The sequence below is a fragment of the Lissotriton helveticus genome, chromosome 1_1 (genome assembly GCF_964261635.1).
Source record: "Lissotriton helveticus chromosome 1_1, aLisHel1.1, whole genome shotgun sequence".
Lineage (NCBI taxonomy): Eukaryota > Metazoa > Chordata > Amphibia > Caudata > Salamandridae > Lissotriton > Lissotriton helveticus.
The window spans coordinates 72,359,773-72,385,211 of NC_136057.1; the positions used below are offsets into that span (position 1 = coordinate 72,359,773).

The 25,439-nt window shown below is 47.3% G+C and overlaps 1 protein-coding gene across 3 annotated transcripts in view; it reads left to right on the forward strand.

Moving 5' to 3' along the window:
- The window catches only part of LOC144829203 (uncharacterized), a 106,472-nt gene that overhangs the window by 39,329 nt on the left and 41,704 nt on the right, over positions 1-25,439 (forward strand). The window contains exon 3 of one of the 3 annotated variants that reach the window (XM_078688309.1): positions 24,715-24,804. The exons of the other annotated variants lie outside the window; for them this stretch is intronic. The gene's annotated coding sequence lies outside the window, so the exon portion shown is untranslated. The remainder of the gene's footprint in view (positions 1-24,714; positions 24,805-25,439) is intronic. 3 annotated transcript variants of the gene reach the window in all.

The following is a 25,439-nucleotide window of genomic DNA, read 5'->3' on the forward strand; positions in this document are numbered from 1 at the left end:
CTGGAGCAAATGGAGCCACACATTCCCTCTTTGGCCTCTCTGGGGCGAGATCGGAGCTCATTCAGAACGCTGCTCACTCGCTGGCTTCTCTGATGCAATCGCATCTAAGGGGTGAGCGATGGGAGGCAATGAATCTGATGGTGTAAGCGACCTTTCGTGACGTCACTTCCTGTCGTGACGTCCGCATCCCCCCCCCCACTTCTTTTTTTAGGACTTGTACCCTGCAGCAGAGTCATATTGGGCTATGCTCAAGCCTGTAGGATGTGGGTGGAGAGGCATCAGAGGCTAGCGCTGAGCTGTCTTCTGCTGCCATAAGCCTGAAAAGTGAGATAAGGAGGCACAGTGGTGAAATGAAAGAAGTGACTTGAGCTGGCTTGAAAAACCCTGGCCTTGTGCACCTGCAGAGACCAACGTCTGCACATATCTAGTCATCAATGAAAAGTGTGTACGGGGATGTAGGCTGCCGGGCTCGGCTTGATTCAAGCAATGTAAAGACAGACACCTTAGTTTAACACGGCACGCTCTGCCCAGCACAGCACCTCTTTAATCGATCAAAGGGCAGTTTCGTGGAGCACGCCTCGTGGTGGTCCCAGGGAGCTAGAAGTGCATGACTAATCCATTTTACTGCAGTAATGCACTCACCAGCACTAAAATGTGGTAGACTTACTTCCGATAGTGGGACTTGAAAGGGCTGTAACAAAACAACAAACACAGTCTTTGGTATCCAAGCTTGGCAGAGGCCGCTATTTCAATATTTTAAAAGGCACTTGTGATGTTAAACCAGAAGCTCAACACCAGCTAATTTGGGCCTAAATTCAATGTTGTTCGAGGATTTAAAACTGTATTAAATATAAGGAACAACCCAAAAACACATGAAAATTAGAAAAAATCTGTTCTTTTAATTTCTGCTTTGACATGTGACTTATGCCATACTGTATTTGGTCTGGTGAATAAAATTGCATGGGATCTTTTTTTATTTACATTGCTATGTACCATGATGTGCATTTGAAAAACACGATAAAGGAAGAGTTTGAAAAAATAAAATTAAAAATCAAATAAGCCGTCCAGTTTAATTACACACCTAATACATATTTTCATATATTTAATGAAATATAAACCGTAACTTCCAGTTGACCACCTTTTGTAAGTACTCTATAGCCCTCAGTATCAATGTTTTAGAGATGCTCATGTGAAGTTGCAAATACTTTTTTGCAGCAGCAATCAAGGGTGAGACCCTGTACGCGGCCTGTGTGTGTCTTAAAACATCCATATCTGTGACATCTAAAAATCCAGGCATTTCCCACCACAAAATGCTTGTTTGCATGTATTCACTCCTTGAGACTGGATGTGAAGGTTCTTCAATTGGCCAGCAGAGTGCGCGCCTCGTCTGCTGAGATAAACCCATTGAGCACATTTATGAATGGATAAGGGTTTCCTGTTCCAGGTCAGCGGTGGCAGAGACCGCACCAGCAACGGATGCTGACATTACTTCCTGCTTCACCATCTGTGTCCAGTCTGCTGCAGAGGAGGAAGGAAGCCATGTCTGTCTGTGCAGTTATCTTCATTTTCAGACCCTCCCAGAGCCCCCCCATCCCCCAGACTCCAAATCTGCACCTGCCCCACCCCAGCCCTAGGAGAATGAGAGAGCCTGGAAATGTCTGCACAGGCTTCTGACTGTTAGTAGATATAGATTGAATAATCCCGCCAGGAGCCGGGATCTTCTATCCAGAGACCTGTGGGGGGCTTTCCGTCCAGTCCTGGGGGTGTGTGTGGTGAACATATGTGTTAAAGAAGGGATCTGTACATCGTAACGAACTGTGAGAAAGTGTGCACTCGGCACTGCATTTTACTGCACTATGGAGAAATCTGTGCATGCTGCACTGCATTTTACTGCACTGTGAGCAATCTGTGCACACTGCACTTCACTGCACTATGATGAATCTGAATCAATGCAATGCATCTATCTTTACTGAGGAATCTGCCACTGCACTGCATCTTACTGCACTGTAAAAAATCTGTTCACATTGCACTCCATCATTGTGCTGTATGAGAAATCTGTGAACACTCTTTGCTCTGCTCTCGCTGTTAATTTGTTGACTTACCCACCTGTACCACTATGTCAAAGGCATGTCCCCCAGGCAGTTGAACGTCAAGGCTTCCCTGCTGCCCGTGCCCCTTTTCCCCTTTTTTCATATCGTAGTCTAGTGAAAACCTAAGTCATTGCAATAGTTTCCTGTGGCATAGGTTGGCTTATACCTTTTGTGTCACACATACCAATCTTCATAAATTCTGTTGGAGATGGCCATTTCTAGGGTGCTTCCCTTCAACTTTCTTTTGCTTTTGTCCCTCCAGGTTTTCTGTTGATCTATGTCCTAGCCTAAGGACTTTGATAGTTTTTAGGTCTCGCCTGAGCCAGCATGCATGCGCTGCTCTGCGAGGCTTCTAGTAAGGACTCCTGCATGTGGTCGGAGTTTAAAGTCACATACTATTGGCCTTTGCGTGCGTCTTTCTAAGACAGACAGCACGCAATTGGCCAAAGGCAGGTGCATGTTCCGCCTTCTCTCTCCGCTGGCCTAGGGAGCTCGGGAGTGAGCGGCAGAGCAGCCAGGTTCCTGCTGCATACCTCTCATTCCTTTCGCGTCCCCGCTTGTTTTTTTGTGTCTCCCTTTTCCTGCTGGAGTCACAATCGCAAGGCGCAGGAGTCTGGGCTGATGGAAAAGAAATCATCTCTGGAAGGAAGTGAAGTGCTGAAGTCATGCTCCGGTTTCAGAAATTCCGATCAAGCATGAGTAAAACTATTTTTTTTTAAACACGGAATAGAGCAGTGGCAACAGCTCCACAACATTACCCGTTTCATTTTATTCGCTGTTTAGAGGCATTTATCTGTATAATATTCCTACTGGTGGAGTGTAATTTTCCTCAAGGTTTACTCTGACAATGAATAGGTTGTTTGCGCAGCAATTCTGGCCAGCTGAGTGCGAGAAAGGCACATTATAAATTGAGATCCTAGCCCGAAAGAGTGTTTATCTAGAAGGATGGGTCTGCACATGCACCGGGCCTGTGATTTAATACAAAGCTATGCAGCACAGCATTGCAAGAGGCTGTAATTGGAGATCGTAAAACCTTTTGTATGGACTTTCTTTAAAGCAACTACCTTCTTTACTCAAAAGATCTGTGTAGCTTGTCAGAAATAATAATATAGGCCGGATCATATTTACCACAGAAAACTTTGGCATACTGGGTGCAGAGAATGTACTGTATACATGCCCCTCATAGCTGGTTATCTAAGGCAGCTAATGATTCTCTTCCTACTCCAGCAGGAGGACAAATTTGGGGTAGAGAGGACTTCCTCTTTACTGCCCCTTGGGCTCTTTGTGGTTTAGCGGCGAGAGAACAAAGATGGAACAGCAATCGCGCCATCTGGCGACCAACACAAAGTCAGACGCGAATGCACAAGCACCTTAGTCCCACAATCTGCAATAAGCCAAATTTACAGGCATGGACAAGCCCCGCATTTGCGAATTTGGATTTCAAAACGGGTATAGTCCTAGTTATGCTGCAACTTGGCTAATCTTGGTTTACTCCACTACTGTGCAGGGATTACATTTATCAACAACAACCGGGATAGTGTAACAGCCTGTGCACGGGCCCCATCTTGGTCTTCAGTCAATATAACATTTAGTTACAGCTGGGCGTTGCCTCCCACTAGAATAAGAACCCTTGGTAGCATCTTTCGTAATTCTGGGGGCTGAGAGGGGGTGACTCCCTGCGACTGGCAAGACCACTGTGTTCTTTCAAAAGGGCATGGTATATGTAATTAGGTCACTTAAAATTGAAAGGTTAAAATCTGTGTTTAGAAGAGTGGCCACATACACTCCCTCTTTCTGTTATTGCATCCAGATTTACAGCACAACCACTGGCATTACACCTAAAGAAAGCCGGAACTCCTGGTGGTCCACGACTGGTTCACTGGGGGCTGGTCTGACCCGGCCTATCCACTCGAGCTGAGTGAGCTGGGACTACCTAAAATTCAAGCTATGATGTACGGGGGCCATTCAATCCCAACTACCTGATGTGACATGTTCTGTATTACTGGCCTCGCGGGCCTCGCTGCGTCACACTGGCCAGATGCGTAGGTTGACCTTATGTACACCCCTCTGGCATGGGGCTTGGCTCTGGGAGGTTAGTGGGCTGCAAGGGTTTCAATCTTGGGACCTCATTGGCATTTCACAGCTAGGGGACGTTTGGGCTAAAGGCCATATGCTTTCCTTCCAGGAGCCTCAAACCCGCTATTCCTTACATACATCCCAATTCTATAAGTACCTGCAGCTGCGTCACACCCTCCAAACGCACATGACACAAGGCTCCCAGAGTATAGCCCTACCAAGGCACAGACAATGCTGGGGGACCTAGGCAAGGGGGGCATCTCCCGTATATACCATTCCTTAGTCAACAATACACCCACCTCCCTGGATAAATTGAGGGACCAATGGGTAGAATGGGTAGGCCCCCTCGATGAGGTGGACTGGCGCGACGCCCTCATGGTGTCCAGGACTGTCCTCGCCTCCGCCAAACTTAAGCTGATCCAGCTTTATTACTTGCATGCTACTTACCTCACTCCCCTGCCCCTTCACTGAGTGGGCTTGTACCCGTACAAGTCATGTACGAGATGTAATCATGCTCCGGCTGATTTTTTCCATATGGTTTGGTCCTGTCCCAGCCTGGAGCGATTTTGGGGGGCCATTGAGGAGGAGGTTACGTAGGTTTTGGGATGGGGGGGTCCCCCATGATCCGCGTCATTCACTACTGGGGATCATGGACGGGCTGGACGGGTCCAGAAAGGATGAGATATTTTGTAATAAAACTATGATTGTGGCCAAGCGTGACATAGCGGTGGCGTGGAAAAGTCCTGACCCGCCTGACCTTGGGAGGTGGCGAAGGGGGGTGGTTTGGTGCGTACGTGGCGAGAGGGTGTCCCAAAAAATACCGACAGGTGTGGGGGAAATGGTTGGGTACTGTGGAGTGTTCGGATTGACTTGCCTCCTTACTTTTGCCTGTGTATGTCTTATGGGGTTTGAAATTGTGGGATGCAATCTTTTCAAGAATGTAATTGATCTACGGTCTTCTGTGCTTTTGCTGATTTGTTTTTTGTGTTGTAAAACAATACATTTGGGTTTAAAAAAACAAGCATTTGCAATGCAATAGGTCTCGCATTAGGAAAGTTTGAGCTATTGCTATTTTAAATGACACATTTTTTATTTATGTGTTGGTTTTGACTTGTATTTGCACTTGACTCATAGGGATTGGTGTGCACTACAACCATATCGCAGACCATTATGTACCACATACTGCTTCTTTTTGGTGTATTTTTGATCTTACCAGTTTGAACTTGATACTTCATCATGCCGGAATCCAGAGCATCATCTGTTGCATCCCAGGAAATTGCCTTTGAGGAGGATAGATTGGAAGCCTACAATGTTAGGGAATTGAAATCAATTTGCAAAAACCCAGAAGTCCAAGTCAGAGGCCTCACTAGTAAGGACAAGCTACAAAAGGCGCTGAGGGCCTGGGTAGCAGCCAAACATACCAGCAAGCAGTCTGGTGATCTCAGTGGAGAGGCGAAGGAGCCTATTCCTAGGGTGGATGTGAATTTGGGAGGGTGGAACCCTCCAGGCCAGGCAGCTGTGGCCTATCCCCAGAAGAGATGGAGGACAGGCGGGAAGCAAGGAGAGTTGCAGTAGAACTGGAGAAGCTTAAGTTAGCCATGGAAGAGAAAAGGATGATGCTAGATCACGTGATCAGGATAAAGGAGCTGAATCAGTGGAGTAGAGCCAACTCAGATGGTAGCAGCAACCCGTCAAGACAGGCAGACAGAATTCTGCACATCCCTAAGAATGTAGGCAAGTAAGTCAAGAAGGGGGATGACATACAAAGGTGGTTTCAGGGGTATGAGGCAGCAATCCACATGTATGGGGCCCCCTGAGGAGAATTGGGGAGCAGGATTGTGGCCTCTCTTCCCAGAAGAAGCAAGGGATACTTGAATAGCTTTGGGTAAGGGGTATCACCTCACCTATTCAGACATGAAGGACGCCCTTCTCACTAAGTACTCCTGAAAAGTAAAGGGATCAGATCAGGTCCAGTAAGAAGTCTGATTCCAACACTTGGTTGTAATGTGTGGATGTGTTTTGCTGGTCACTGGATGGCTGGGTGAAGGGCAGTAATGTGACAGATTTTTAGTGGCTCTACAATTTGATTGCATGGGAGCACTAGTCTAGTCTGTGTTTTGTGCCAGCTCCTAGTTGATAGTAAGCTGACGGACCCCAGGAACCTTGCTATGGAGGCGGACCGCTGGGTGAGTACCAGGGTCCACAAGAAAGTGTTTGGGGGAGACTCAGCCAAAGTTGGGCAGTGTCCCAAGCAGAAAAGTGGGGGACGACGAGGATAAAGCACATGAGTTCTCTAAAGGGCCCCAAACTAACACCAAGGGTAAAGAGTCCCATCCCCCCGGAGTTAAGAAGCAAGAGACAGGCCTGCTGAGACAGGCCCACACCTACATGTTCATTACCCCTTACCACCCACAAGGTAACGGTCTGGTGGAGAGATTCAACCAGACCTTGAAGGGCATGATTAAGGGTCTAACAAAACCCATGAGGCGTAAGTGGGAGGTCTTCTTGCCGTGCCTTCTCTTTGCATACAGGGAGGTACCACAGAAGCCTCTTGGGTTCAGCCCTTTTGAACTTCTGTATGGTCACACTGTGAGATGACATCTGAGTTTGGTGAAGAAAGGCTGGGAGGCAGAAACCAAACTGCCTGCTTCAGAAAACTCACTCAGGCGAACCTAGAAGCAAGCCAGGAAGAAATGTAGGAGTGCTATGACCAGAATGCCACTCTGATTGATTTTCATCCTGGACAAAAAGTGTGCTCAGGGCCCCAGTGGAACCTTGTGCCTTACAAGACAAGTGAACTGGGCTGTTTGAGGTGGTGGAGCACAAAAGTGATGTCACCTACCTGGTGGATTTCTGGACTCCAAGGAACCCTTTGAGGGTCCTCCACTTAAACCACCTCAAGCCTTACTTCGAGAGGTCTGAAGTGAGCATGCTCTTGGCGACAGATGATTGGGTGGAAGAGGAGAGTGAGCCTCTCCCTGACCTCCTGTCTACCAAGGAAGGCGATGGGTCAGTGGAAGGTGTGATCCTCTTCCCCTACACTGACCATAGAGCAGCAAAGCAACTGTCACCAGTTGTTAGGAAAGTTTGCCCCACTGTTCTTCCTGACCCCAGGTGTTAGTCACTGGTGTACCCATGACAAGAATTACATGTTGACTGAACAGTAGTGAGGAAGGGGTCTAGAGGGGAAACATGGCGGCCGGAAGCTGATCGGCAGCGGACGAGCTCCTCAGACGCGCATGTACTACTGGACTCCTCTATGGAATGCAGCAAGCGTCTTAGAGCAGCCGGATGATTCTTCAAAATATATTTGGGTGACGGACTCCTCCCACCTCCCCCCCGCATCCCCCCACGTCTGCACCATTGCCACTTAATCGAACATTGACCGCGAACTTCACCCTTTCATCTTTTGAGCGCCTCGCGGAGGCTAACAACGGGAACACTTACGTTTTGCTACTTTAATTTTTTTATTTTTTTCTCCTCTCCCTCTGTGTGGCATCCTTGCCCTTGAAGGCAGCCTTTTGGTGTGAATGGTGTTTGAGGCCCAGGGCCGCCGGACCTCTCACCGTTGCGGGTTGCCGGTGCTGCGTGGGAGTGGAGGCGGAGCCGGATCCTCTGCCTACAGTTTCGGGCTCATAGTGGCAGAGTCAGCACAGGCGAGCACGCTAGGGCCGCAGGCAGTGGGCTGACTAGATGGAGCACATCTAGGACTCGAGGTGAGCCAGGAGACCGATTTCTCTCCGACTTGGCCCCAAATAGAGGTAAGACTTTGGTGGCAATTCAGAGGGGGAGCTTGTTGGGCCTCTCAGTGCCTGTCCTGGAGTCGTGTGGCGAGGCCTGCGGGACCCGCGCTGCTCAAGAGAGTTCAGAAAAGGTTGCCCGGACTACTCAGCAGGTGGGTCTTCAAAGTTGTATGGAGAATAGTGAGTGCAGTCCCACGCGTAGTGCCCCCTGCAGTGCCAGAGTTCAACAGAGCTCAAAACCAAGTGTGTGCGGGTATACTTTGCATAATAGGACCGCAAAATTTGATACTGGTATCAATTCCATCATTCATACTCGTGTCTCACCTCCAGTTGCCGAGGTAAGGGCCACTGCTAGGCTGTGCAAAAGGGAAGCTACCACGGAGAATATCTCTCCAGGTGGCGGAAGAGGAAAGGGCAGGGCTAAGAAAGTCCTATCGTCTAAAGTCAGAGTAAACCCCTCTGAAGATGTTTTACAAAGTTCTATCTACTCCTTCAGATAAGGGTCTAAATAAAATAGTCAGTATGTTATTTCTGAACACACAGACAATCCACCTGCAGAACCCTCCCCCGCCTCAAGAAAACATTTTGTCCTCTACTATGCTGTCGTCTCTTTCTGGGGTAATGAATGAAACGTGTTCGTTGACTGAACAGCAGGTGGCTATCCATCCCTCCTGATATCTCTAGCAGATATTCGGCCCTAGTAAATCCAGAAAACCAAGATAATGGACCGGGTCCTTCTCAAGCTATGGCGACGGTCGACGTGGCGGCGGCGCTACCATTTTCAGACTCTGATTTACTTGATCCTCCAGACATATCAGACCTACATAAAAAGGAATCCTCTAACATTGTGGGGGCTGCATCATTAGCGGACAATTTGATGGCTCTAAGGGAGGATATAGGGAGAAGATTTACCATCTCTGAAACCAACCAAGTCGCAATTAAATCCTCATGTGAGGTGTTATCTCAAAAAATGGAAGAAGTTTCACAAAGAACCGATGCTTTGGAACTCGAAACTCCCAAAATAAAGGAATCGTTGCATAGTTCTTCAGTGGAAATGGACAAACTAGCTCTCCAAAACAGAGACCTGAAAGACGATATAGAGCGCCTTGAGAACCATGCTAGGAAAAATTACTTAAAAATATAAAATTTTCCTTAAGACCTGGAGGAAGGAGATATTACAAATTTTGTGATTTCTCTTCTAAAAGACATCATTCTTAAAGACTCCCCGGAATTAGATCTGACTCAGGACATTCAGCGTGCCCATCGAGATCCATATAAGAGGAATCCTGCAAATTCAAAGCCAAGGAAAATCTTAGTGACCTTTTTGACATACTCCCTAAAGGAGAAAATCCTACCCCTCGCATTGAGAGCAGGCGTGGTCAAATGTAATTCCTTTTCCAGCCAATTCTCTTTCTCTATCAGGTCTGAAGTATCCCACATTACCACAACAAAACAGTGGGAGCTGGGTAAAAGAATGACAATCTTGAATTCATTGGGTGCTAAGGTACAATTAAGGTTCCCGACATCGCTTCGAATTATGTGGAATAACCACATGTATAACATGCGACAGATTGAGGAGGTAGACAAAATTAAGTGCGGCGGTGGGGTATACGTTGGGTGGGTGGGTGAGTCCTAAGGTAGCAATCCTCGTAGAATAACCTGGCTGGTTTGTTTAGAGGGGACTGGCTTATCAATTGTATAATTGTCTTTTTTTGAAAGCTTCTAGGGGACATTGCCCACAGGGCATTCGCCCGGAGTAATAGAGGGGTTTCCCAGGGTAGCAAGGGGGGGGTCACAGGATCAGGGATGGGTGGCAGGAGCCACGGGTGTGGCTGCATAGGGAGAACATCAATAAAAATATCCTCAATCTCAAACCTGTTTTAGAATCGAAGCCATCCTTAGAATGTTTGAATGTTGCACTGTTAATCGGCAGAAATAGGCCGCCTCAATGAGTAGTAAAATTAAATGTATCTCTTGGAATATTAACGGGCTCAGATCTCCACGTATGCATGGACTGGTTATGAAGTGTCTTGAACAGTCCTCTGCTCAGGTTTGCCGCCTTCAAGAGATGCACCTGAGTCATTCAAAGTATAGGACCATCTTAGGTAAATATCGTTGGATCGAGTCTTTTTGTTCCTCTGAGCAGGTCACACATAATAAGGGGGTTGCGATCATAATTAGATACGGGGCAAATGGCACTATTAAATCAGTTACCTCGGACCAATCTGGGAAATGGATTATAGCACAGACTGAAATAGGGGGGACGAGTTAACTATAGTTTAATTCTATTCAACATGATTCACAATCTCGGGCTAGCAGACCTTTGGAGGGCTAAGATGGGAGATAAAACTGGTTTTACTTTTGTTAGTAAAAAATATGGTAATTCTTCGCGGATTGACTACATCTTAACTGATAGGTTGGGCTTAGAGAATGTCGGTGATATTTCTATTTTACCTTGTATTCTTTCTGACCATACTCCTATTTCTTTTTCCTATGAAGGGGGTATGCGAAGCCTTAGATCTAGATGGACTTTGAAAAGTGCAATTGCTTTCTAATGTGGAAATAATCAGGGCACTTAAAGCTGCTGCAATAGATTTTCACCCTTAATATTGGCTCAACATCCCCAGACTTTGTCTGGGATGCCTATTAGGCAAATCTACGCGGTCAGATTCATAGTCTGATCTGCTAAAAAAAAATAAGGAAGAGTCACTGGAATTTCAAAACCTAGAAAAAGAGATAGGAAAGTTAGAACATGAGAGGCTCTGTAGTCCCCAGATATCTATTAGTAGGTTGGTACAAGTCAATAAAGACCTTGACCGCCTCCGTCAAGAATATAGGGGCAAATTGGATCTAAAAGTAAAAGCCCTGTGGCTTTCGCATAACATGCAACACTATGAATATGGCGAAAGGGCGGGGGCTCTTTTAGCCTGGAAGGCGCGGATAGGTCGAGCCAAGAACAATATAAGTGAATTAATTATCAATGAGAGCGAGGCGACCTCATGTAAACAGGTGGACATGCAAAGGTGTCTACTCTCTCTGTTTTATGACCTTTATATGGAAGAGACTACCCCCTGTCCAGAGAGCATCCAAAAGTGGCTGAGGCTTAAAGAGCTTCCAGTTTTTACCAAGGGTAGCCGAGCTTCTTTGGATGCTCCCATTACAGAGAGTGAAATAAAATCATATAAAAAATATCAAGAACAACAAGGCTGCGGGGACTGGTGCTCTCCCAGGTGAGGTTGCAAAATCCTCCAGGATGAATTGGCTCCAAGGCTGTGTGATTTATTCAATTATGTATATAGCCCAGAAGGTAGAGTCCCGAACTCCTGGAAGGAGGCTACGATCATCCTTATCTTAATGCCAGGAAAGGATCCTCTCAAAGCTGATTCCTATAGACCAATCTCCCTGCTCAATGCTGATTTCAAGATCTTTATGAGTATTTTGGCAGGGAGATTGGTCAAGTTAGTTCCACAGTTGATAAACATGGACCAAAAGGGTTTCATCCCGGGGAGGTTTATTCCTGAACAGACCTTACAGTTAATTGGGAGTATCGATTTGGTCGTTGCTAGGTCAGAGCCCCTGGCCGTGGCAGCATTCGAGGCGGCTAAGGCGTTCGACCGTGTCGGCTGCACCTTCTGGTGTTAAACCCTAAAGATAATGGGATTTTGCTCAATTTTTATACTGACACTGATTAATTGCTACCAGGGAGCCTCGGCGATGATTTTGTTAAATGGCATGTTAACATCGTTTCAATATAACGAGAGGAACGAGGGAGGGCTGTCCCATCTTACCCTTTCTTTTCGATCTATATATAGAGCCCCTTGCCCAAGCTATAAGACTCGATGAATCAATTGCCCCTTTCACTGTTCACCAATATATCAGCAAGTTAGCCCTCTATGCGGATGACATGCTGCTGTATACTGATAATCCAACCAAGGTTCTCCCTAGAGTGGAAGCCCTATTGGAGGAATTCATTTCATATTCTGGATATCTTGCCAATTCCTCCAAGACAGAGATAATGTGTTGGCACGTCGATAATTGGTGTCGTAAAGTAAGCAACGAATTCAGATATCTTGGGATAATTATAGTTAACAACATAGAGGATATCCCCAAGATAAATTTAAAGAAGGTATCTAAAAAGATCGACCGTCTCTTTCTAAGATGGAAAAACCTGCCCCTGACAATATACGGCAGAGTGAAGTTTTATCAAATCTCATTATTGAACAAATGATTTTTTAAAAACTATAAGATATTAAAATACACTTTATACCTTAAAGCAGTTGGATACTATCATTGAATACATTATGTTTTGCTCACTGAATAACGCCAGTAACTAATGTGTATGCCTGTGTAGTCTAGTTCACACAAGAGATTGAAGTATAATCCAAGATAAAATAGGCAGTTTTATCTGGTCTAATAAAACCGCAAGGCTCTTATGGAAGAAATTAAGGCGTAAGCTTCTGAAAGGAGCTCTTGCATTCCCTGATATACTTTGGTATTCTTTTGCTTTTCAGTTTAAAAACATTCGGACACGACGGGGTGATCTAATTGGGGGAAGCTGTTAAACGAGATGGTTATCTTTGAGGGCGGACGACTGGGCTTCCTAGTTAAGTTCGGCGCCACGAGGTTCTTCAAAAAGGTTCACCTAAAAGTTTTAAAATCAGCATTAAATGTATGGCACTGGGTCAGGAAACAATGGGTGATTGGTTACTATTCTGATTTCGCCCCATTTGGGATTCCCCTGGGCTACCCGCCTGTCTGGAAGATAGCCTTGCGTTGCCGATCAAAAACGCCGGTATTCTGATCTGGTCCGATCTTTTATCTACAAATGGAATACTCTCCTGGGAGGTTTTAAGATCAAAAATAGGAAACGCTTTCTCAAGATTTAAATATTTACAATTGGCCTCCTGGTTTATAGCAGAGAAAGATTATATTGGCGGAAACTGGGAAATTGAGTTTCGATGTCGGAACACAAATCCCATAAAAAGGAGGTTGGGTTTTGGTATAGGAAGCTTCTGGATGCCGAGGATATAGACCTTCCCCTACAGCATGCAGTCTGGAACCCGTCAGCCTTGGATGCTGCTGCTAGCCTTGGATGCTGCTGCTGTAGACTTGTATGAATCCTCTCTCCAGACTATATAAGTCGGTCAAACCTGCCTCGTTAAGAAAGAACCATTTTGTTGTTAACAGATTATACTACACCCCCATGAAAATAGCTAAATTTGCCCCCTCTCCTCTTCAAAATGCCCAAGATGCGATTTTTCCACGGCCGATGATATAGATATATTTTATGAATGTGTCATGTTAAAGGAGTTTTGGCAGAATGTGGAATGCACTCTTGGTGCTATTTTGAAACTCAAGATTAATTTGAATTTGCCAATAGTAATATTTGGCATTGATAACAACCTGATGAACTCATTGTCGGCAACACAAAGAGGCTTGCTTGTGTATATGATTCTTATTGCTAGGAGGGAGATTTGCAAGCTATGGAAGGATCCACGGCCTCCGCTGTACGAGAATTGGCTGAGGGCCTCATTGGACTTTGGGCATGTGAATGATAATGGTTGTAATATCTGGTCACAGCTTTTAGTATGGGGCAGAGAAATGAGACTGATTCAGTGCCCCTAAGTCCTATGATCACACGAAGCTTCACACGAAGAAGCTGGCCTGGCTAGGCCTACAGCCAATGCAATCGTAGAAGCCATGGGGACCCCGGTCGGAAGGATGGTTTCTAGCTTATATTTGCAGTCGCTATATGGTGAGATGAGGGCAAAAAAAAGATTTACAGGTTGACTGACCAGGTCAAGGCCAGCATTCTATTTCTATTTAAATCATTTATAGAGCGCGACAGCTGCCCCAGCCAAGATGCTTCCCGGCGCTAACAGCAAAATAGGCAACATCAGCACAGGAAGCAGTCTATACAGTGGGAAAGAGAAAGGTTTTAACAGCTTTCCTAAATTCAGACAATTTGTCAAGACCTTGACTATAGGGTGGCAAAGAGTTCCAAAGAATTGCTGCTCTGTTACGGAAGGAGCGGCCTCCGGCCCGGGTTCTCCTAACCCGAGGGACCACCAGCAGGTGTTGGCCCATGGACCGAAGCTGACGGGGAGGAACATAAAAAGAGAGCAAATCTGTCAGGATATTAGGGGAGGCCAGTTTCAAGACCTTGCAGGCTTTACAAAGAGCCTTGAACTATATTTGTTGAGCCACAGGCAGCCAATGAAGGCGATAAATTGAGCTGGTCACCGAACAGACTTTACGCAGGCCCGGAAGAGCTCTTGCTGCGGCGTTCTGTTCTCTCTGTAACCTATGAATTTCAGCCTTGTTAGCCCCTAGGTACAGAGTGTTTGCATAATCAAGTCTGGATATAATCAAGGCTTGAATAATGATCTGTCTGGTCGGGGCATCAAAGAAACCTAAGATACGTTTCAGCCCGCGTAATAAACCAAAATAGGTGCCCGCCACCTTCGTCGATTGAATCTGGAAACTAAGAGAGGAGTCCATCCAAACCCCTAAGTTCTTTACAACCTGTTTAGGAGGAGGGGGGGTGCCTAGATTCATGGGCCACAAGTATTCATTCCATAACCCATGACCCCTTCCCACCAGCAACACCTCCGACTTGCTGACTTTCTTCTGGAGGCAGTTAGCTGTCATCCTCTCGGCAACTAGCGCAAGATCACCTTGAAACATAGCGGCGTCGTACCTGGTGTTACTCAAAAGGGCTACCACCAGCTGAGTGTTGTCGGCGTAGGAGGCCACCGTCAGCCCTCTGCTCCTGGCAATTGCTGCCAGAGGTTGTACGTACAAATTAAAGAGCAGAGGGCTCAGAGAGGAACCCTGTGGTACTCCGTGCTTGATGGGAAAGGTAGATGAGGAGAACGGGGAGGCAATCACCTGATAGGTTGTATCAGAGAGGATTGACGCTAGCCACTTCAATGCAAGGCCAGCGATACCAGCCTCTTCCAGACGGTGCAGCAGGACGGCATGGGACACAGTATCGAACGCGGCACTGAGATCCAATAGGATCAGTGCCGATGTCTGTCCTGCGCCCAACGCTGTCCAAAGGTCTTCTTTCACCGCCAGAAGCGTGGACTCAGTGCCATTGCCGAGGCGAAAGCCGTTTTGCGATGGATCTAGCATGTTGTTAATGGTCAGGTGCTCTGAAAGGATGGAGTTAATATATGCCTCCGCGATCTTAGCAGGCCAAGGGAGCAATGAAATTGGACTGAAGTTCTCAGTTTTCTTTGCATCCAAAGATGTTGTTTTGAGCAATGGTAACACAATGGCTTGTTTCCATGCTATGGGCAAAATAGCTGAACTGAACGATTTATTGATCACCTGACCAAGAAGAGGAGAGGTAGTTTGTAGAATTTTCCTGAATTGGTCAGGTTTCAGTGAGTCAGTCGGTGAGCCTGACTTGATTTTAACACAGAGGGCAAGTAAGCGGTCCTGTTGGATCTGAGGAAAAACCTCTAAGGTGGCCATTGTACCATTATTGATTGGCTCAAGGAAGTCTGTTTTGGCCGTAGGAAAGCTTTTGTAAATGTCTTCCACCTTTTTGAAAAGAACAAGGCAAGCTCCTCGCATTGCTTACTTGAAGTAATCAATGGACCAGCAACCCCCTTCTGATTTTTGAGGCCTGAGGCAATGGAGAAGATACTCTTCGCGGGATTAGTGCTGTTACTAAATTCCTTGGCGTAAAAAGCAGCGCGTTCAGTATGAATAGCTTTGTGGTAGATCCTTACTGCCTCCTGATAGCGATCTCTAAGCAAAGGATCAAAGTCTCTTCTTGCATTTTTTACAAATTTTTCTTAGCAGCGCTAATTTTTCGTTGTACCGTGGATTTGATTTAGACATACTATTGGGGGACCACTTAGCTGGGATCAGCTTATCTAACGGCAGATTAATCCAATCTGAAAAGGCAGAATTGGCCTCATCCGGGTCCGACGGAACGGAGGCTGAAAGATGGTCTAGGAATTTATCTCAGTTTAGCTTATGCCATGGGCATTTAAAAGAGTGTGGGTTGTTCAATTTACTCAAAGGTGCAATGCCCTGACTAGAGAAAAGGACCAAAAAGTGGTCAGACCAAGCCATCGGGACCAGCGGTTGGACCGTGCGAGACAAAATGTTAGTAAAAACAGGGTCCAACAAGTGATCAACCAAGTGTGTGGGGCCAGAGACACGCTGATCAAGCTGACAAGCCGCCAAATCTGCCATAAAATTGGCCACATCTAGGTGTGTAGGAAGGTGGCTACCTGACTATGGTTACCCCAGATTTTTTGCCTGTGTTTAGATGGTTTTTTGACTTAGTTGACCTGGTTCCCTGCTAATCAGGGCCCCAGGCCATCTGCTCTCTCTGTAAAATGGATTCCATGTACCCTAGGTACATACCACAATTGGAAATGGACTCCTTGTCAGCCCCTGTATAATGCACTATAGGTGCCCAGGGCATAGGGGCCACCAAGGCCTACCAGGGGCTGCAGCATATCTTTTGCCACCCCTGGCTGGTTCTTAAATTGACACAACTGGCTGATCACTCAGCTGGGGTAAGGTGGAGTAATCACCCCTTACTTAGATATAGTATACCTATATCTAAACCTATATCTGGACATATATAAACCTGTGAGCCACTCCTATGGAAGGCCTCATCAATCCTGGAGGCAGAGTGCATGGTTTAATGTGAGATGGAGCTCTAGCATGAGCTGAGCCTGTCTGCAGCTGTCGGGAACAACTCCCTAAGCTGTTTCAGGATAATGCCATACCATATACTCTTAAGTGCCTTATAATCCTCGCGGTTATATAGCAACTTTGGTTTGGCTTTATCAAAACATGTCGTGTAAGGTGTCATGCGATTTGGAATACTATCCCCTCGCCAGTTCTGGCGACGGGGATAGCATTCCACCCCTCTATAGGGGTAAGACATGTTACTTTACTTAAATGCGGTTAATTTCTAAAAGGACCTTAGATCCACAAAATGGATGCCTCTGCCACAGACAAGAGTCTGACCCCCTGAAGCTGCCCGAAACTCAGCCAAATGGGGCCTGGACAAAGGGTTTCCTGTCGCAGGGGGGTGTTACCACCCTCCAGACAGGAGATAGTGGATTGTAGCAGGGAGGTTTGAAAGAAACCAGACACTGCTTGGGGCGCACAAGGCTGCCCCTTGCATAATCCGGCCAAACCGGTTCTGGGGCACTCCAGCCCTCGTGCCAGGGCGGCCTGGATCAAAGGAAGGGGGTGTATCCACCCACTTCCTGGGTCCCACCCATAGGAGGGGACCTAGCAGGTAATCCAGCCCCCAAAATCAGTATAAGACTGGGAGCAGTGCCAATGCACTTCAGATTTCCTGATGAAACATAAGAAACGAAACTCTGGACCCTTCGACACCCTACTCAACGTAGAAGACTGAAGAATCTCCCTTGTGGTCAAGGAGTGACCACCCTGTGCAAACAGGCACCATCCAGCCATCGACGTCTGCTTTGTCGCAGTTCCCGCCGGAACTCGAGCGACAGAGATCGACGAGATCAAGCTTGCCTGCCTTCCCACAGCCCGATCCACAGTCCCTGCAGAGCTGAGACCCGTGGAGGCGACCGGAAGCGTGGGGCACGCCATCTTGAATTGACCACGAGACGCTGACCGTGCAGCCCACGAGTGACCCTCGAAGCTGTACACCGGGGTTTGAGAAGCCCCAACCCTGAGCCACTCTTGCACCGAAGTTCAGCCCTCCACACTCGACGAGTGCTGCGTGGGGCCCTTCTGCTCCATTCGGCTCAACGCGTTGGCCCGGTCACTTGCCAGCCGGCTAGTGGCCCCTGTACCGACGAACTTTGAAATTCGACCTGCAAATCTAGTTGCTCCAGATCTGCACCAGCTCCCCTGAAAAGGAGCCCCCACTCTGACCCTCCTGGTTCGAGTGAGAAGCAATCTCCCGGTTCCGCGTGGATTGCTCTTGCCAAGTGTTGTTTGCTCCAAACTTGAAGCCGACTGCGCCAACGGTGAGAGCCCTCATGGGACAGATCGTGACCCGCTCCTGGACGTCGCAGATGCCCCAGAGCCCACGTGACAGCGGAGAGAAGCTCCTCGACGACCACCTGATCGCGCCCGACATTGCCTGGTTCCGTCCTGGTTCCACCCTGGTCACTGCTGAGTGACCCAGACTCTGTCCCCTCTGCTTTCAGGTACTTTTCGACTCGAGTCCACCCTTGGACTCCACCGGACACTTCTCTTTCACCCCGCCTGCAGCCCTTTCAGCTTCAAGCACCAAGAGCCTGCGTGACGAAACCCGACTCAACTTCGACCCTGTGCACCCGCTTCCTGTGGGTGAGGTAACTTTGCTCCGCCGGTGTTCCCACACTGGTACACATCTCTAGGGTCTGTGTCTTAAGTTTTGTTCCTCTAGGTTCAGCGGAAGTGTCCTTAAACTTTAACTTTACAACTTTTACGCACCATTGGTTAACATTGGTGCATGCGTGCGCTTTCCGCACTGCTCCCGAATCCCGTGGGCCTCTCCCGACTTCAGCATTGCTTGTCCCGACTGCTCCCAGCGATTCCCTAGGCCCTAGGCCTAACCACTGTTCGATTGGTATCTCTTATACCACTTGTTTAGTATATGGTTTGAGTGGCCACCCGCCCTCATCCATAATTGTGCAACTTTGTATGTTTAAACTGTGCTTTTGATTTAACGCTTGTGCCCCTTTATTCATAAAGAATACTGGGGATTGTTTTTAGTAATAAATACATATATTTTTATAATATATACTTGTGTGGTGTCCTTTCATTTGATATTACAGGATTGTATGTGGTAAAACAGCTCGCTTAACACGACCTCTTAAGTTAAGCCTTTAGGCTGCTTAGTCCATGCTACCCCTAGGATAGCTTGTCTAATAAGGTTGACTTACAACCAGACACCATAAGGGATTGTTTGGTCTGATAACAGTGGTTCCAGAATTGGAAACATCACCTATCAGGCCAACTTCTCACAAGGTGGTTATCAAAATGTAGATTAAGATCTCCCAGAATCGTAAAGTTAGAAGTATTAACCACCAAAGTACAGACGGTTTTAACAAGCGCTTCCCTGAAAGCTTTGGATGGGCCTGGTGGCCGGTATTCCAGTAAACCAGTCATAGTGTAGGTAGAATTAAAAGTAATTTTAAAATAAGCACCATCACAGCCCAGAATGGGCTGTTTAGTGAAGGTGCAGGAGTAGCCGGTTTTAACAATAGCCACAATACCCCCACCTCTCGTGTCCCTATTCAGGGTATAAATAACATAACCCTCCGGCAGTGCCAGCTTTGGAATCGCCACCGAGTCTTTAGAGAGCCAAGTCTTAGTTAAAAATGAAGTATCTGGAGATTCGGTTTCAATAATGTCATAGACATCAGAGCAATGTTTGACCAAAGAACGACAATTCAGATAGAAAATAGTCAAACTTTTGCCTGGGGAAGGAATACAATCTTGAGAGACTACAGGAGTGACAGATGAAAAACCACAGCATCTGCAGCTAAAGGAGCCCTCTAGACCCCCCAACCTGTGGACTAAGTACCTCCCGGACATCGTCCTGATTGCTAGCGTCTCATTCTGGGTATAAGTGTGATATGATTTCCCAAAATTGGCAGCATGTCTGGCGTCTGGCGACGGCCTGGCGCAGACGGGCTTGCCTTTGGCATGCCGCCGGCGCACCCGCTGCGCGGTCGATGAAGCATGCCGACTAAATATGCCCCGGTAGCAGAAATGGGGAGACGGGGGCGGAGCCACGTCCCTCCACAGAAACAGCACACACTGCGGTGGACTGGGGACTGGCTAATTTGGTGCGAGGAGCAACACACAAGGTGCAGGTATTAAAAAAACAAGTCACACAGATATCACACTATTTAAATTATGTAAAATATGCTGCGCACAATACTGGCGCAGACTGGCAAGCGTACTGTTACCCAATTAAAGAGGAGGTCTTTAAGATGTTGGCTTTAGGGGTGATCGAGCCTTCCAACAGTCCTTGGGCCAGCCCAGTGGTCTTGGTCCCAAAGGCTGCTGCACCGGTGCCACTCTAGAACTGCGGTTTTGTGTGGACTGCTGTGGGCTCAGTGCTGTCACCAGCACTGACGCATACCTAATCCCCAGAGCTGATGAGCTCATTGATTGGTTGAGAGCTGCCAAGTTTCTCCGCACATTTGATTTAACGTCTGGGTACTGGCAAATTGCCTTTACCGGTGGGGCCAAGGAGAGGTCAGCATTTTCAACCCCAGAAGGACATTACCAGTTCCGGGTGATGCCCTTTGGGTTGAAAAATGACCCTGCCACCTTTCAGAGGTTGGTGAACCAGGTGTTGGCTGGGCTGAAGGATTTCAGTGACGCCTACCTGGATGACATCGCAGTGTTCAGTTCCAGCTAGGAAGAACACTTCAAACACCTTGGTGAAGTGTTGAAGGCGCTGCAGAGGGCCGTAAGTGTCAGATCGGGCAGGGTTCGGTGGTGTACTTGGGACACCAGGTAGGAAGCGGCCAGGTGGCGCCCCTACAACCCAAGATTGACACCATTCTGGCTTGGGAGCCCCCCAAGACCCAGACAGAGGTGAGGGCTTTCTTAGGACTCTCCGAGTACTACAGGAGGTTTGTTAAGAGGTATGGAACCATTGTTGCCCCCTTAACGGAGCTGACTTCCAGGAAGAGCCCAAGAAAGTGATCTGGACTGAGTCCTGCCAGAAGGCTTTTGATGCCCTGAAGGCCGCCATGTGCACGGCAACCGTGCTCAAGCCATCCGACTTGTCCAATGAATTTATCGTGCAGACTGACGCTCCAGAGCATGGAGTGGGAGCGGTCCTCTCACAACTGAATGAAGAGTGCCTAGACCAGCCTGTAGTATTCCTTAACCAGAAACTACTCCATAGAGAACAGAGGTGGAGTGCCGTAGAAAGGGAAGCTTTTGCTGTGGTCTGGGCGCTGAAGACGCTGAGGCCATACCTTTTTGGGACTCACTTCCAGGTTCAGACAGACCACTGGCCCCTCAGATGGTGGATGTAAATGAGGGGTGAGCTGCTGAGGTGGTCCATCTCCCTACAAGGAATATACTTTACGGTGGAACACCCTCCTGGCCAGGACACACCAATGCAGATGGTCTGTCCAGGTTCTTCTGCCTCAGTGAAGAGAACTCTCAGGAGGGTGGGTAGTTCTTCCTACTTTCAGCTGGAGGGGACATGTGTTAGACTTGGCATCTTTTGGCATGTTTCCCCTGAGTTTTTGCTTTCTGACCTCCAAGTTTTGACTCTGTTTTTGCTGGCGTAGCGTTTTTGCGCACTTTTCGCACTGCTGAGCAGTGGTAAAGTGCAAGTGCTCCTGTGGTGAAGTGTGTTATGGATTGGTGTTTCCATGATTGGATATTTGATTTACTTGTCAGTCCTTAGTAAAGTGCACTGAGTGTGCCAGGGCCTGTGAAACAAATGCCACTTGTGGGCCTGCAGCACTGACTGTGCCACCCATGTGAGTAGCCCTGAAAAGGTACCATAGACCTGCCATTGCAGAGTCTGCGCGCAGTTTGTAACTGCCATGTCAACTTGGCCAGTGCACACACTGGCCGGTCCCTAAACTTTCCTTTTCTTACATGTCAGGCACCCCTAAGGTAGGCCCAAGGTGCCCCTGTGGGCAGGGTGCAGAGTATGTGAAAGTTAGGACATGCCCTGGTGTGTGTGGCGTGTCCTGATAGTGAATTACAGCCAATTTCATTTTTCACTATTGCAAGGCTACCTGTTCCCCCAACAGGACAGATGGGAAGTTTGTTTATAACTGACTGACTGACTGAAGATATTTGTAGAGCGCACTATTGCTGAGGCGTCTTGGCGCTGGATAATGTGGAACCAAGACAGCCTAAAAAGATTAGATTTGTGTGAAGAGCCAAGTTTTTATACTTTTCCTAAAAAGCGTGCGGCAAGACTGGAGTCTCATTTGGACAGGAAGGGAGTTACTTAATTTAGCTGCTTGGAATGAAAAATGTTTTCCTCCCCATCTTACTCTTTTTATCCTCGGAAGAAGTACTAGTGCAGTGTCAGTGGATCTCAGGCAACACAGTGGGACGTAACTGGGCATTATGCACTAGGCAAAGGGCTTTAAACTCCACCCGCCATCTTTATAAGATAACATCTTATAAACATAACTTAGGTAGGAAAATATAGTTTAGCATGCCTGAACTCTGAATATAAAGTGCATCTTTTACTGAAGGTGATTTTTACATTCTTTGTTTGAAAATACCACTTTTAAAAAGTGGGTATTTTCTTGCTCAGTCTTCCTGTGTGCATATGCTGCAATGTGGATTGCCTGTCTGGGTTTTAGATGACAGAAGACTGGGGGAGCAGGATTGGTTGCAGATGACAGAAGACTGGGGGAGCAGGATTGGTTGCAGATGACAGAAGACTGGGGGAGCAGGATTGGTTGCAGATAGTCTAGATGGGTCAGGAAAGGGCTGAATAGACCTGGGCTGCAATGAGGGAAGAGGGAGGAGATTTCCTTGCACCTCAAAGGGCCTGGTCTGCCTCTGACAATGCCTTCTAAACCTCCTGCCAGGAAATCACACCAGAAAATGCAGCTGGGCACACTCTCTACCTAAGAAATCAAAGGATTTTGGGATATAAATATTGGGGCCTAGAACCCTGAACTTAAGAACTCTTTTGGATCAAGAAGACTACCAAGAAGAAGAGCCGGAGAAGCTGTGAAGATGAACTACCACTTTGTTGTGTGCTTTTCTGTGTTGGCCTGCAGTGGCTGCTTCTGTCTTGGGGTGTGAAAGGACTGGACTGAAATTTCTGCAATCTACTTTGTGAGTCTCTCCAAGGGCTGGAGGTAGAGCCTCTGCCCTCCGCACTGGGGACTGTGTGTTTTGTGCTGCAACTGAAGAAAAACAACTTGACGACATCTAGGATGCCGCTGCCGACTCCGTGTCCTGAAGGCACCGCAGAGGGCAACACAGCAACGCCGCACTGCAACCCTGGTCTCACCGACGACGCCTGCTGAGGCCACCACCAAGCCGCTGCTTGCACCGCGAGCTGTGGGCATCGCACTCTGCCCCGCTTCGCTTCACGATGACGCCTTTGCACTGCATAGGGCACCACCGCAACGCCGCACCGCAACCCTGGTCTCACTGAAGATGCCTGCTGACGCCGCTACCGAGCTGTTGCTTGCACCGCAACCTGTGGGCGCAGCGCTCCGCACCACCTCGCTTCAACACCTTGGTATCCTGGACGACACCGCTCCACGCCAAAATTGACGCCACTGCTTGCACCGTGATTCAAGGGCACCATTCGTAAAGTTACACGACGCACTGCAGCCTTGGCTTACCGACGCCATCGACTCCAGTTCGTCAGCCGACTACAGCTCTTCAGCAGTGACGACTCAACTGCTTGCACCATGACGAGCACTGTCTTCATCTCGCACCTCAACACTGGTCTCACCAACGACCCCATCTGACTCCGCTACCGAGCCGCTGCTCGTCCCGCGACCTGAGGGCGCCGCGCGCCGCACCGCTGCACTTCGTACCGCAGCACATGATACCTGGCGACGCCAGCGCTCCTGACTCCAACAGAGAGGAGATCTACCTGCAATGCTTGTGACTTCAAGGGGCCGACAAATCCTAAACCGACCTCCGGAACCGGCGCCTGCAGACGCCGTGTTTTCGGAAGCTCAACGAGAGGTCAACGATGCCCTGCATTTGCACTTGTTCCTGACACTGTAGCTGGCCCGCGATGACGCGGTCAGCCAGAACTGTTAAGATTTGTATGCTCATAGTGCCGTGAAATCCCCGGACGAAGCTATTGACATCAAGGAACTATTTTTAAAGCGTATTTTGATAACTGTAGATTTTTACTGTATTGTGGATTTTTATAGTTTTAGGTCTTGTCTTAAATATATAAGTAACTAGCTTGCCCGTCGCACGTTGCTGCGATCTCAGAAGAAAGGAAATTCAAGGAAACTCGTTATGATAACATTCAATTTACATTGTGTCATATTTATTGAAACCTAGCTTACCCGTCGCGTATTGCTGCGATCTCAGAAGAAAGGAAATTCAAGGAAACTCGTTATGATAACATTCAATTTACATTGTCATTTTTATTGAAACTTATTCATTTTAATATGGAAAACGTTTCAAAGTGTCGTTTTAATTCTATTTATTTATTTGAGTGCTTGTGGATACAGGTTTTTTTTGTTTTTCCGTCTTGTGCGTACATCAGTATTCGAAAGATTATGAGGGCCCTGGGGGGCCGATATTTAAAAAAAAATGTATGCCAGAAACCTTCGCGGGAGTGTACTCAACAACTTCCCAAAGTTTCCTAGCGATCGGATGAATGGTGTTTTAATTCTATTTATTTATTCGAGTGCTTGTGGATACGCAATTTTTTGTTTTTCTGTCTGGTGCATACATCCGTATTTGAAAGATTATAATGCGAGAAACCTTCGCGGAGTGTACTCAACAACTTCCCAAAGTTTCATGACGATCGGATGAATGGTGTAGTAATGCATAAAGGACAATCAGACAGACATACATTCGTTTTTATATATATATATAGATTGGATATTTTTCTAAACTGGTGTGGCATCATATTTTAGTGCTTACACTTTATTACTGTTGGTTATGAGCAAATACGTTACACACTGCCTCTAAGATAAGCCTGACTGCTCGTGCCAAGCTACCAAGGGGTTGAGCAGGGGTTATTTTAGGAGTGTAACTCCCTTATCCTGACTAGGAAGAAGGGTCCCTATTTGGAAAATGTGCAGCCCTTGCCAACTAGATACCCCTATTTCTAACAGTGTGCATCTGACTTGTTTCTTCAGGTATTGGATCCTGAGGCAACATGTCATTTTTCCTGTTGCAATCTTCCTGGTGTGTTTGAGGCTTGTTCCATGTCTGATGTTTCCATCACGGTAAGTGCTAGGGATGAACAGAGGACAACTGTGTTATGTTGATCTGATAAAGGGTCACTCTGGAACGGTAACAAGTGTTTTATGGTGATTTAGGTAGTGCAGGCAACAGTTGTTCTCTGGTGTGCTGGACTCCTAAGAGCTGGCCCTTTCTATAAATTAATCCAAATCTAACATTTCCCCTCCCTAATTGAGTTATCTACTACCCTGGTTGTTTGTGTCTGTGTCTTGAGCATGGATGGTTCCTGTTTCTGGCTTGTGGTGTGAGTGTTTCCCTTGGCATTGTGTGTCCTAATCAGGTGTATTCTCCCTATTTTCAGGGTAACCTTCTTCATGCAGCCCCATATTAGTTGCAGGGTGCTGCACAGCAAGAGCAAGATTGTAACCACTGGTAAAGAGGCCTTGCTTAGACCTGCGATCCACTTTGGTAGCCAGGTATACAAACCTGTAAACCATTCTATGTTTGGGGCACTTTTTTTTTTTTTTTAAATCCTGATCCACTGTAGGTTGTATAGTGTTTGGAAGGCGATTGACAGTGTGTCCTTGTCCAGGTCTTTCATGGTAATGAAGGTACAACACACTGTACATATCTTGACGCATACGTCCCCTTCCATTGTGGTATTAAGTCCAAGACATAC